Source organism: Monodon monoceros, unplaced genomic scaffold (genome assembly GCF_005190385.1).
Source record: "Monodon monoceros isolate NGI ecotype Baffin Bay Population unplaced genomic scaffold, NGI_Narwhal_1 Super_Scaffold_10, whole genome shotgun sequence".
NCBI classification, from domain to species: domain Eukaryota; kingdom Metazoa; phylum Chordata; class Mammalia; order Artiodactyla; family Monodontidae; genus Monodon; species Monodon monoceros.
The window spans coordinates 14,955,472-14,969,896 of NW_021703766.1; the positions used below are offsets into that span (position 1 = coordinate 14,955,472).

At 40.6% G+C, this 14,425-nt stretch overlaps 1 long non-coding RNA gene across 1 annotated transcript; it reads right to left on the reverse strand.

Annotated features, from left to right (window-relative positions):
- Nucleotides 1-245: 245 nt before the first annotated feature.
- On the reverse strand, nt 246-12,458 carry LOC114905281. The gene is made up of 3 exons (XR_003796141.1): nt 12,365-12,458; nt 1,037-1,111; nt 246-400 (listed from the first exon to the last, which is right to left on the reverse strand). It is a non-coding gene; the product is annotated as an uncharacterized LOC114905281 (long non-coding RNA).
- Nucleotides 12,459-14,425: the final 1,967 nt, after the last annotated feature.

Genomic DNA, 14,425 nt, shown 5'->3' on the forward strand with positions numbered 1-14,425 from the left:
GCTCAGCATAGGATCAGAGTTTGTTTAGCCCTCCTCTATCCCGCAAACTCCCATTCTTCCCTCACAACCCCTCCATCCTCGCAGATCTGTGGGGGGCATCCTGATTTTGATCTTTAACTCATTAACTGAAATCAGCAGAAATGCTGCTGACCCTTTCAAGGAAGGAAAAACAAGCTTGGTTATCATTTGCCTTACTTTCCAAAAGTGAGGGAACTTACCAGACCTCGAGGATTGGGTCATTTCTTGCCTCGTGGCCCGTGGCATGCTTCCTGCTGCCGACTGTCTGGCTACCAAGAACTGTTGGAGCGGCTGGAGCTGGCCGGGTTTCTGTTCCAGGTCTGCCTGCGTCTCCCTATGCTTGGTCTGCAGTTGATAGATCCTCTGCTCCTGAAGCATCCAGCTATTGACCCGCCCAGGGAAAGAAAGAAAAAAATGGAAAAAAAATCAATTAATACTAAACGGCTTAACAAAACCCTGCATAGCACAGGCCTGAAGCTTACAGGGTACGAGTTGGTGTGGTCTCAGTGGCCACAGTCGTTGTGGGGACAGGCTCAGCCAGCTAGAAAAGCTGATGTTCCAGGGACAGGAAGCCAATATGGTAGGCGTGATCACACACACACACACACACACACACACACACACACACACACACACAAACACATGCACACACACACACACACACATGGCAGCTCAGTCTGACATGCCCTAGTCAGGGAGCAAAGAGGACAGTACAGATACATGTTCATTGTGAGCTGGTGGAATGTGAATGATTCACCAAAACAGAAGAAGGACCAAAACCAAACTCATAGAAAGGGTGGGTATTTTTCTATTTTCTGGGTTTTTTTGGGGGGGCGGGTGTGAAAGAGGAGGGGAAGGAGGGGAGATACTGTTTTGTTCTAAAAAGGTAATACCATTTACTTGTTGCAGGCGTGTTAACCCTAGGCATTTTTTCGTGCGTCTCCCTATCACACCATCACATGCAGAAACACATGAAGCTTTTATAAGGGGGGGGCAAGAAAATGGGGGAGCACCATACCTCAGCTGCCAGGCCCTCTCTCTTCTTCAGGAGCTGGCTTTGAAGGCTCAGGATTTTTGCATCTCGCTGTTCCAGCTGTAAAGAGTTTACATAGGGAGGGAGCAAGGAAGGATCATGAATGTCAACCAATGAGCAATTAGCATGACAAGACTAAAGTATTGATCCACTAGAGCTCACTGCACTGCTGTAGCCCCAGAGGTAGAGCGGCTCCCCTGTCACTAACTCTGACAGTGCATTTCAGAAGCTGTAATGTAGGGCTGGCTACTTTTGTAGCCCTGGCCCCTTCTCGGGCCAGGGGAGGGTGGCACCCTCATACAGCTCACCTGCAGATCTCAGGGGTCCCCATTCCTGGGCAGGAAGCAGAGGAGAACATAAAGAATGGAAAGATTTTGGCTGTCCTACTTCATTCAGTTTTTAAAATACAGCTCCTTCCCGATGGCACCAGGCAGTCCTATGTATTGATTGGAGAAGGGCTAGGGCGAAATCCTGGCCTGACAGCTGGGGCTGGAACTAGTGTGGTTTACCATTCTGCATGGTTAGGGGCAAACTGTCTTCTGTAGTACCAACTTATGACTAATCCAAATACATACTTCCTGAGCACATTTTACTCATTTTAAACACTAAGGGTCAAAATGGGAGGGGAAAAGGTGCTATTTCACTAAAGAGGCACCCTTATTCCTAGGTGTAAGGTTATAATACATCAAAAGAGAAAATGATGGAGTCTGGGACTTGGCAGACACAGTATTTAGATGACACTAGCCTGGTGAGGCATTACCCTCTAAGGTTCTCCATTCTCCACTGATTCCTTCCTTTTTTACTCTCAACCATATTCACACTAACCTTTCTTCTACATTTTCCCCTATCTATTCCTTCATAAATTCACTTCTTAAATTGCTTTTCCAATTTTTTCCATACTCTTTAAAGATCCACTAGGAGTCCATCTCTTCCACGAAATCTCCCAAGTAGTGGGGATCATTTATTCTTGTGTGAGCTCCTAATATATGCCCTAAACTTCTCTATCATGATGAACAATACAGATATGGTCTCTACGCTTCAAGAACTCACAGACTAGCTGAATCATTGACAACAAAATCATCCATCCATCCTCCACCCTCTATCACCTATCCGTCCCTCCATCCATTCATTCATCCATTTGTTGATTCATTCAATCTGTGTTTATTGAGAATTTCCTATTGTCAGGAACTGCTCTTTGTTGAAAATACAATGGTGTGGCAGAGCCTTGAGTGCTCACTGATAACCATTTTCTCCTCTTCTTCCTGGATACATAGGTAATCTATATTTCCCAGCTCTTTTGTAATAGGGCCTTATGACTGAGTTCCCTCCAATGGAATGTGGGTGGAAGTGATGCATGCCTGGTCTGGCTCATAAAAATCTCCCACAAGATCCTGTGTTCTCTTTTCCTTCCACTGTGACCTTGATGGCAACATGCTGAAGATGGTGGTACAATCTGGGTCTTTGGGGTCCAGCTGGAGAAGAGTTGGCTAATCTGTATCTGACTATGGCATTAGAAATAAAATTTTATGTTATGAAATTATTGAGATTTCAGGACTTTTTTGTGTTAGCGTGAAGGTAGAAGCTAGTGTTACTTTTACTGACTAATAAAAATGGTGAATAAGAACAGACATGGCACCTGCCTTCACAGAGCTTGAAGTCCAGTGGGTGAGAAAGACATTAAATAAATAATTACAAAAATAAATGAAAAAGCACAACTCTGATAGGTGTAATAAAGGAGAGGGTACCTGGGTCAATATACACATATATTAGACAACTAGACAACTTACCTAGACAATAGCAATTACACATTTATGTTGAGATCTAAAGGGTGAGTGAACTGGAGGAATGTGAGGGTGTTCAAGAAAGGGGGAACAGAATGTGCAAAGTTGCTAGGGTAAGAAGAAGTGAGGTACATTCTAGAACTGGAAAGAACCCTAGTGTAAGTAGAACACAGAGAATGAGAAGGGATATGGTGCAACATGAGGATGGGGAAGTAGGTAATGTCCATTTAGGGTCTTGTAGGTTATGAATTTTAGTTTCCACCCTAAGATCATTGGGAAGCAACTCCAGTTTTAAGTAAGACTGATAACAGAATCAAATTTGTATGCTGAAATATTCTCTCTGGCTGCAGCACGAAGAATGAATTGATAGTTCTATTTCCAGCCATACGGTGGAACAGGTATCTGAAAAACGCTTCCACCAAAAATGTTCAGATGTTCCGAATAAAATAGAACATACAGTCTTTTAAATAAATGGCTAAGGAGAATTCCCTGATGGTCCAGTGGTTGGGATTTGGCTCTTTTACTGCCGGGGCCCGGGTTCAATCCCTAGTCGGGGAACTGGGATACTGTAAGCCATGTTACGTGGCCAAAAAAAATGGCTAAGATTGCAAGTACAGAACTCCCCAAGTTTCAGGTACAAAGAGGGAACTGAAATGAGAGGAGTAAGCCATGGAAAATGTATCTGCCTTGAGGAGCACTTCCCAGTCTCAGTGACCGCAGGGATTAGGTTTTAACCCCCTATGGGGACAGGGCCCATGAAAGTCAGGAATTTGGAACGGATAATTCCCATGTAAAATTGTGACCCTTAAAAGGATGGCCTAGGGAAAATAAATCTATCTGTTATCACAGGGTGCTTGTCTTTTCTTGGTGCATGGGTGGGAAATTCTCAGAAAGTCTCCCCTGAGAATTTGTGACTATGTTTTACAGGTTTGGAAATTTATCATATTTACTACCCACCAAGTTCAGTGACCTGTAAGCTGAAGAATGAAAATCAAACTTGGTCTCAAGCTGGTAATATTCTTGTGGCATTTGGCAGGAGCAAATCGAGAAATACTCTGGCGGGCCACAGCTTCATATAGGTCACCTAGGTTTCTTGTAGAGAAAGCCCTGCCAAAGATGTACTGACATGTTACAAAACTAAAAGCCATGAGTGAGAGTAGTAGACAAAGCAAACAGCAGATTTAGACCTCTGAGAACTTCAGGTGATAGAACAATCTGGACTGCAAAATAAGTATACTGAAAGTAATTAAAGACATAAAAGAAGGTATCAAAATCATACAAAAATAGCAAGACATTATGAAAAAAAGAAAGTGAACTGGAGAGGGATAAGAATAAAGCATCAGGATCAAGAATGCGACTCTCTTACCAAATGTGCAGGACTCTTGGTACATATCAGGATTTAGGAAGCAGTCCTTTTTATCATTTTCTTTTCTCTCTTTATGTTAAATATGTTATTTATATAGGACAAACCTCTCACTTGCTTTGTTAGTGACATCTAAAATGTAAGGGCATAATGACTGCCCCAAAGCCAGGAAACATTTTCCGTATTTGAAACTGATGGTCAGCTCATAAGACATTCTCTCTGTTATTACTGCTGCAATGTCTCATAAAGGAAAATATCATCTCAGTGTGACTTCTTTGCTTCTTTGCACTCTTCAGCTCAGTGTTCTCTTTCCAGCTGGGCACAAATTGAGGACACTGGCCTTTTCAATGGTGGACAAAGAGCCACAATGGGAGGGAGGTCGCAAGCATCAAAGGAAAGCTCAAAATAAGGAAGGCTCATTATTTCATCAGAAACTTTTTTTTATCACTACTGTTTCAAAAATTATTCCTAGGCCTCACAAAAGAAGTAGGAATAAGTAATGTGGTAACATCAAGAGGTCACCAGGTCAGCCTGAGCTGGTGCTCTGGAGGAGCCAATGTTGCTTCACAAATCCCCAGATGGACCCAGGCTCGATCTGCAGTAAGGGTTTTTGGTAGTAGAGAGACTTAGATGGAACTAGATGATTCCAAGCATGATGGAATCAGGTCATTTTCACTCACCTCTGTCTCGTGAGACACTGATCATTATCACTATCATCATTACCTTTTACTGAAGTTTAGCTACCTGCTAGACCACATGTTATTTGATGTACCATAAGAAAACCTCTGTAGGGTGGGCATTAACATCCCCACTTCTCTGATGACAGATACAAAAAAATGAAATCATCCAAAATTTCTCATTTTATATTAGAATCAGCATAAGATAAATGCCCTTAGCCTTTCCTTAGCAGGTTTAGATAGAGGCAAAGTCATTCATAGCCCTAAGAAGAACAGGGGCCGATAGGGAATTTCTTTCTTCACGTGCTTTCAGAGAAGGTTGTGCTCTGAGCAGCCAAAATAAAACTGTCTCTCGCCTTGTAGCAAATGTAGATTTACCCCAATGGGAGAGAGAGATTTGAAAATTAATGATTTATAGAATTTGATGTATTATTGGAGCTGCTTTCAATCAGGGCTATTTATGATATAGATGGGCAATATCAAACTGTAAATGCCTCTCCTTCCTGTTCACACTCTGTTTCTGTATGTTCTTTAAAAGAGTGGGTGTCCCTGTATTTGCTCCTTGCATTTTGCTCTCTCCTCTGCCTGTGACTCATACGCCCTGGCTCTTATTCCTGCACCCTCCCCACAGATATTTCTTTAACATTGTATGTGGATAAATCACACATACACATGTGCACATTATGAATCTGTGCAATACAGAGTTCAACTTGGTTTTTATTAGAATCTTTTCTAGGGTATGATGTTTCCAATGTCAGATAATTAGTAGATTTGGGCTAGACGCATGATGGCTATTAGGTCAAAGAGTAAATAGCCAGTGATTACAGACTGTAGTAAAGTAAGGCTGGAGGAACAGTTCATCAATAGCTGTAACAAATCATAGAGTTCCTATTAATAGTTTATGTAACTAGAATTGTTTCAATACAGGATTTGAGGTTTTCAGTCTTCATGGTATTCTTTCTTATATTAAAGCAAAGTTTACTTAAAAGACAATGCCTTGGGGCTTCCCTGGTGGCGCAGTGGTTGAGAGTCTGCCTGCTAATGCAGGGGACATAGGTTCGAGCCCTGGTCTGGGAGGATCCCACATGCCGCGGAGAAACTAGGCTCGTGAGCCACAACTACTGAGCCTGCGCGTCTGGAGCCTATGCTCTGCAACAAGAGAGGCCGCAATAGTGAGAGGTCCGTGCACCGCGATGAAGAGTGGCCCCCGCTTACCACAACTAGAGAAAGCCCTCGCACAGAAATGAAGACCCAATACAGCAAATACAAATAAATAAATTAATAAACTCCTACCCCCAACATTTTCTTAAAAAAAAACCAAAAAACCCCTGCTGTGTCCATACAGCGTGATTCACTTAAAAAAAAAAAGACAATGCCTTATTTTAGAATCTCTTGGTACTGGTGCATTTTGAGCCCACAAGCCCTATTTCAAGTGAATATTTACATAATGTCTATCATCACTGTCTTTATATACATAGCAGGATCTCATGTTCATAGATATTGTGGTTTTAAAGATCTGTCCTGTCATCTATTTAATTTTCTTGCCCTAGTTACAGAGGAGGACTCATACCTACAAAGAACCATTTGTGTTTTCTTTGCTTGCAGCTTGAACTAGCACACTGTCTCACTGGAGAGTTATAACTAGTTCCTACTGATAGCAAGAGACCCTTTGTTGTTGAAGATTTTTTTTTTTTTACCTACTAAGAGAAGTTTCTGGATATCAAGGCTTAAAATCCTGTCTACATTTCTTCTCGAAGGGAAAATTAGAAAGAAAACATTTTGAAATTATGCCTTGCACATAATAGGAATTCAATCAATATTGATTCATTAGGAAATCCAAAGCCATATTTTGATTCAAGTTGTACTGGAGGGAAAAACACAAATTGCATTTGTGTTTACTGTATGCTCAGTGATGGAAAAATGGTGTTGGGACAACACCCAACAATGTACCAAATGCATCAAAATAAATTTCAGATAAATTAAAAGCATACAAATAAAACCACAAAATTACTAGAAAAAATAAGGAGAGAATTAAAAAGAATAATATTGGAGTGAGAGAAGTCCTTGCAAAATATGAGACAAAACCCATAAGTCATAATATAAGGATACATAAGGTCACTGTAACAAAAATAAAACAAATTTTTATATGGCAAAAATCATCATAATCAAAGTAAAAAGAGAGATAGACTGGGAAGTTCTATAATTCATATCATAAACAAATTGCTAATTTCTATAGTATACAAAAACCTGCTATAAATCAATGTAGAAAAGTCCAATAACCTAATGGAAAACAAGCAAACATTTCATAGGAAAAGAAATAAAATGACTTTTACACATATTAAAAACAATCTCACTCAAAGCAAGAGAAACGCAAATTAAATCCTCACTGAGACACCATTTTATACTTAATATACTGGCAAAACTCCAAAATTATTGACAACACAATGTACTGGTGAAGATGTGGCAAAACAAATTTTTTCAGATATTGCTAATGGGAGTGGAAACAAGCACCAAGCTCTATGGGATGCAATTTTCCAAAATACGTTAAAATTACATGTATATACCTTTTGACCTAGCTAGTCCAGTTCTATAATTTATCCTACAGATATACCTGCACACACATGTAAGATGGCACATGTAAAAGGCTATGTATTGCAGCTTTGTAATAGCAAAAGATTAGAAATTACCTAAATGTCTCTCAGTAGGAGACTAGTTAAAAAAATAATGGCTTATCTAACAATAGGGTATCATGAAGCTATAGAAATGACTGAGGACTCTCCTACATAGAAATTCCTTCTCTGTATCCATTTCAGGAAAATAAAATAGATAACAGGAGAGGTCCAGAAAAAAACATAAATATCTATAAACATGATGTTATAAAAAAGTACAGACCAGGGTATACAGCATGCTATTTGTGTAAAAATGGGGAGAGGAGTATATGCATACATGTATTTGTTTGTCATATGCATAAAATAACTCTAGAAGGACACACAAAAACTGGATAACATGGATTGCCATTAGATAAAGGAATTGGGTAGGTGGGAGACACAGAAAAAGAGAATTTTCACTGTGTACCTTTTGTACTTTTTGCATTCTAAGAATGATTTCCTATTTAAAAAGTTAATTAATTAATAAAAGATACCTCTCATACATAGGCACACCCATAACCACACACACACAGAACACACTTCATTTGCTATCAGACTTCAGAGCTACAAAGATAAATAAATCCCCAGCGTGCTAGCTTCTTGGCAATAGTATTAGGCTACCGGGCCTTGGGAGTTAATGGCACACATGTTATAATTAGGGTTAAGTGGGACTCATCTGCCAAACATGTCTGCCTCCTGAATTCCTAGCACTTTACCACATACACTTGTTGAATAAAAAATGAAAACTGAAGGATAAACAACAGATTAAACAGCAAATGGTCTTTGTGGATAATCCCAACTATTAATATAGTAAAAATAAACATAGTTGTTATACCCAGTAAGTCTGGAGACTTGGTTTCCACTACACAGCTGTGGGCTTGGTAAAGTCACTTGAATGGGAGTAACTAGTAAATAGGGAGTGTGGACTAGATCATTTCTAATGCTCCTTCCAGTTGCATTTCTCCTTGAAGTTATCCCAGTTGCAACGCTCTTTACCAGAGTGTATGATCAAACTCTTTACTGTCACGTTATGTCTGAGTCTCCAGCTTCCCAGACCTGGGAAGACCCCAGAGTTACCCTGCTCTCAGTCTTTTCCTTTTTGCTTTAAAATACACAAAAGTCTTCCTGTTATCCAAAAACCTTCTGAGCCACTAATTTATTTAACTCCCTCTTCCTCCCATTTCTCTCTTTCCTTTATCTGACAAATTTCTTAAATGATTTAAAGTCTGTTTGTGTGTCTGTCTCTTATGAAATTCACATTGCATTAAATTAACCATTTAAAGTGTACAATTTAGTGGCATTTAGTGCATTCACAATGTTGTCCAACTATCACCTCTATCTAGTTCTAAAATACTTTCAGGGCTTCCCTGGCGGTGCAGTGGTTAAGAATCCGCCTACCAATGCAAGGAACACGGGTTTGAGCCCTGGTCCGGGAAGATCCCACATGCCGTGGAGCAATTAAGCCCATGCACCACAACTGAGCCTGTGCTCTAGGGCCCATGAGCCACAACTACTGAGCCTGCGTTCTACAACTACTGAAGCCCGCATGCCTGGAGCCCGTGCTCCACAACAAGGGAAGCCACCGCAATGAGAAGCCTGCGCACCACAACGAAGAGTAGCCCCCGCTTGCCGCAACTAGAGAAAGCCCGTGCACAGCAACAAAGACCCAATGCAGCCAAAAATAAATAAATAAAATAAATTAAAAACATATAAATAAAATATTTTCATCACCCTCAAAGCAGACGTTGTACCCATTAAGCAGTCACTCCCCATTCCCTCCTCTCATCAGCCTCTGGCAACCATTTTCTATCTTTATGTCTCTATGGATTTACCTATTCTGGATATTTCATATGAATGGAATGTGACCTGTGTAACCTTTGATGTCCGGTCTCTTTTACTTAGCATAATTTTTTCAAGGTTCATCCATGTTGTAGCATATATCAGTGCTTCATTTCTTATGGCTGAATAATATTCCATTGTATGGCTATACCACATTTTCTTTAACCATTCATCAGTTGGTAGACATTTGGGTTGTCTCCACCTTTTGGCTTTGTGAATAGTTCTGCTATGAACATTCGTGTACACATATATGTGTGAATATCTGTTTTTCAATTATTTTGGATATATACCTAGGAGTGGGATTTCTGGCTTATACAGTTAATTCTATATCTAGCTGTTTGATGAACTTTTTGTGTCTCTTTTTGAAGCAGTTTGCTTAGGCTTAGGTGCAGACATTCATTAGAGGCTCATTCATTCAATAACTATTTATTAACTGCCTGCTAAGAAACAGGTCCTTTGCTCAGACAGTGGAAGATATGAGGGTAGGTAAGACAGTTTATCCCTTGAAGGGTCTCATGGTTTGGCATAAAGAGGTAGATGGGGAAATGAACAAAATGTAAACTGGATAGCATCTTTCCAATGATGAAAACCCTCCAGGAACTCATCACTGCAACCAGAAGAAAACCCAAATTCCATACTAGAGGCTTCATGACTCTGCCTACACATGTGACCTCATGTAATCTCCATACAAAGTGTTATGGAAGTTCAGTGTTAGGAGAGAGAACTTCACGGAAGAGATGAGATTTAGCTTGTCCCTTAGGTTAGCAGGAGGATCTCTATAGAAACCAAATGTGAACTCCTGAAGGGAGACACATGAATACATTTTCTCATCTGCTTTGGGCTACCTTCCTTCTCTCAGAATTGACTCTCTTGCTCTCTAGCTGATCAACTTAGTCAAGAATCTGGGGCAAAGTTTTAATCCTGCTCTCGCTGATGAATTAGTAATTGCCTGGAGGAAATGTTTCACTTTTATCCAAGATATTATTAACATTTTCAGGGCAATATAGTATTATTTAGGAACTTGGCAAAGTAATTAACCCAAAGCTTGTGTTAATACACTTATAAAACATAAAATCCAAGCTTCCCTGGTGGCGCAGTGGTTGAGAGTCCGCCTGCCGATGCAGGGGACACGCGTTCGTGCCCCGGTCCGGGAAGATCCCACATGCCGCGGAGCAGCTGGGCCCGTGGGCCATGGCTGCTGAGCCTGTGCGTCCGGAGCCTGTGCTCCGCAATGGGAGAGGCCACAGCAGTGAGAGGCCCGCGTACCTCAAAAAAAAACCACCAAAAAACCCCATAAAATTCTTGTTTACTTTGTCATCAGATCCATCATTAGTACCCTTAATTATTGAAGACATTGATACTTCAGATTTTAATGAATTGTTGGAAAAACTGCTGGAATTATGAAGGCCAATAAATTGTTTTGAGCATTTAAAGAGAGTTAATGGAAATTTATGCCAATCTAGATTACATAATCTCTTCCAAATTTTCATTTATCTCTACCATATACACCAATGCTACTTCAACTGGCCTACCTCTAACATTTGCAGAATCTGGGGTGAAAGATTAAATGGAAGTGTACATACCATATATCTAAATATTTAAAAGTTATATATCAAATGGTTGCATAAAATATGTTCTATCTTCCTACTTGTATATTTGTGTACATATGTATATACATGTACACACACACACACACACACACACACACACACATATATATATATATATATATCTTCATAACACTCTGGAAGGCCAGGTACTAGTTAGGAATCCTTGGACTTTAGATCACAGCTGTGATTAGCTCACAGTCCCCAGACTCCAACCCATTTCCCTCCTCTTTCTACCCTGCTTTTGCTCCTTGCTATGAATGATTTCATGAACATGTGTGTGAACACTCTCCCTGCACATCCAACATTCATTCCCTGCTCCTGCAAACAGTCGTCCCTTGGCTACTCCTTGGGCCTAGTGGTGCAGACCAAGAGGAAGGCCCTAGGGAAGAGTCCCATACAGGTCTTGGAAGCACACTTGAAATTCGAGAGTCCTGCGTAGTGGAGTGTGATCTGGAGGTGGGGAGGACTGGTAAGTGGAGTGGGTACCCTCCCTTCATCCCATCCTCAAGCAATGGGAAGGAATGAGATGTAGCCAGAGAAGGGCCAGAGCAGAGCCCTCTGATATGGGGTCCAGAAGTGGGCTCCTCTTGCTGCACCTCAGAAATCTCTTCTGTCCTCCTTGTCAACAGTGAAAAATTGCGTGAGTTTTTTAAACTATGTGGGCCTTGGTTTCCTGAACTGTATAAGGGGTCATAAAGCTGATGCTATTGCTACTACTCAAGGTTGTTGAAAAGTCTAGATAAATTTAACAATGTACGTGAGAGTGCTTTGTAAAGGTGCTATATACTAGAAACATATTGTTATTATGTTGGGGTTTTCGGACCCTGTACTAAACCAGAGGGCAAAGCAGCTGCTTGCTGTGCACACACTCTCATGTTCTCATTAACGTATGACCAAAAAAGAAAATATGGAGAGCTCATGACAAAGGAAGCAAAGCTTATTAAATATCCTTCACGTTTTATTTTTCCTAAACCTGCTTCCTGATTCCTCCAGATCCAGATTGATTTCTTTAAAACCCTGAGTTTGTGGACATGCGCTAATTTGCATGGCTGATCTAGGTCCCCAGATTGATGTCGGGTAAGGGACATTACTCTTCAGCTGTAAGGCAGGGTAACTCCTGCATTAAGCAGGAAGCAGACTGATATCTCATCTGTTCAGCCGGCAGAGAATATGCAGTGTACCTTTGTGGTAAAAGCAGACGACTGAACGAGCAGGGTGTGCAGGGGAATGAATTACACCATGAGCTTCTGCATCCATAAAAATGAGGCCGCTCTGGGGTCAGGCGGGTGGGTGATGTTTCACGGAGGCAGGTTAAACTGATTTGACCCTCCGGCTCACTGATTTGAAGCTGACAAAAGGGGCTGTGCTGTCGCTCTGGGCTCCGAATGAACTTACCGTTGTCTCTGGCCATTTTGAATGAGGAAAGTCTCTGGATTTTTCTTTCTTAGGATTGTATTTTCTTTCTTCTTCTTTTAAAAAACACCATTTCATTCCTATTTGCACAGAAATATAAATCAGTTTTATTTTCAGGAATAGGGATTTTGGTATGTTTGGGGCAAAACCCCTATATCTTTATCCCCTTTTATCATCTTGCTAAATAGAACAAATTGTGCTACTTCGGTTTTTTTGCTTTTCAAAAGCAATTACTTCCCTGTCATTTCTAGACATTCAAGCAGAACAGTCTGCCTTGATTACCCATCCTTCCTCTCCCCTCCCCCTTTCAAGTCTTCTGGCTTCTGCACTGCTAGGGAAGGATTCAATTAAATGAAGTGTCAATGGAGCTACAATGGTTTCAGGTCAGAGACGTCAGTAAAAAGCTGTGGAGCTGTGCTGCCCCTGTGTATGTAAATGTATATATTTATACCAGGGATGTCAACTTTCAGGACTCTCCTCCTCTGCTCTTCCCTGATCAAAGATGATTGCTGAGGCAATTACTGCAGAGGAAAAGAAAATCAGGGCCTCCCGTTCATCCTAGTGCTGTCGGAATTTAATTGCTTGGAATAATGGAGCAGGAGTCCCTTTCCTTTGCACACGGCCACACTTAGACACACACAAACTTACACACATGGTTGTGCTAGGACACATGATGGCAATGCAGAAAAACATGCATGCACCCTCTAGTCCTGATGCCTGTACAGGTACACAGAGTTGCCTGTGACACACACACAAAATACTGTACTCTCTGGCTAATTCAATAAAAGCAATGTATAGTATCTGGCTTACATTAAAAACTATGTTTTTACCTTCCTTTATAAAAGACTTAATTTTTATTCCTTTATCAAAAGAGACATCTAAAGTTAAAAAAAAAAGAGAAGAGGATACAGGGAGAAGTCACAGCAGCAAAATACACAAATTCTTCAACTTGTGCTTTTGTTGTTTAATTCTTCTGTACACGCAGTCACAGAAGTCCTAAGTCTCTGCACAAACACTTCACATGTTAAAAATCCCTCTCAAGCCCTTTTTGCTTTGTTGTAGGCACAAGGACAAGTTGAGTATTCTATACTATTCACTGTGTTCTAGGCTATTCTGTTTTTGTTCTTATATGACATGAAGAGGGATTCTAACTTGCATCAACAAATATAAAGAGTGACATTCAGATGCAGAGAATCCTAGCTCTCTAATTAGTTCTGCTATGTCCAGGCACTGGGAGTATGTGTGGCTTCAGGCTGGGGTGAGTCCCTGGTCACACTTAGAACACAGGCTCTAAAGCATCCACATGGCAGATTCAGGTTTTCATTTCAGGCTCCCAAGGGCTGTCAGATTTTAAATATTATTATTTGGCCTAATTGGTTCCTCCTTTGATGGCAAGAGAGTAAAGACAGGGAAAAATACCCTCACAAACCCTGTCATCCACACAAAGGCAGAGCACAGACACTTGGCTTTGTGTTAACAATCACTAGAAGTTTTTCTTTTTCTTTTTGTGGATTAAGTAGTTAACTGTGTGCATGAAGCTCACATCCATCCTTTCTAGGACAGTTAAGAATAAATACAGCCTTTCAGAAAAAGGAATACCAATTTTTTCCACTGTTGTGATTGTTGAAATTAAAAAAATTTTTTTTTCTGAAAATTTCAGAAAATGGTGGTGGTAGATAAACCAAGTGCAAACCAAAAAAGATCCCAAAGCACCTTATTTTAAAGATTTGGAGAGATCAATCTCAGGCTTCTCAGCTCAGCAAGACTACCATCCTCTCTGTGGGTTCTCTTTTCCCAGACTGTGTCTTGGAAACTGACTCCAGCCAGTTATCTGGACCAATCACAGGGCTCACCTCTTTTGTTTTTTGTCTCTCAGAGATCACATTCCTGTACTACCTAAGTAGAATGTCTGAAAACAGTTGTTTTATATGTTTTATCTTATTTTCTAGTTGTTTACAGTGGGAGGACAATTCTTATAAAAGTGAATCCTTCATGTTTTTTTTTTTTTTGCTCTATAAATACTTATTGGGGAAGGGTGGGGGA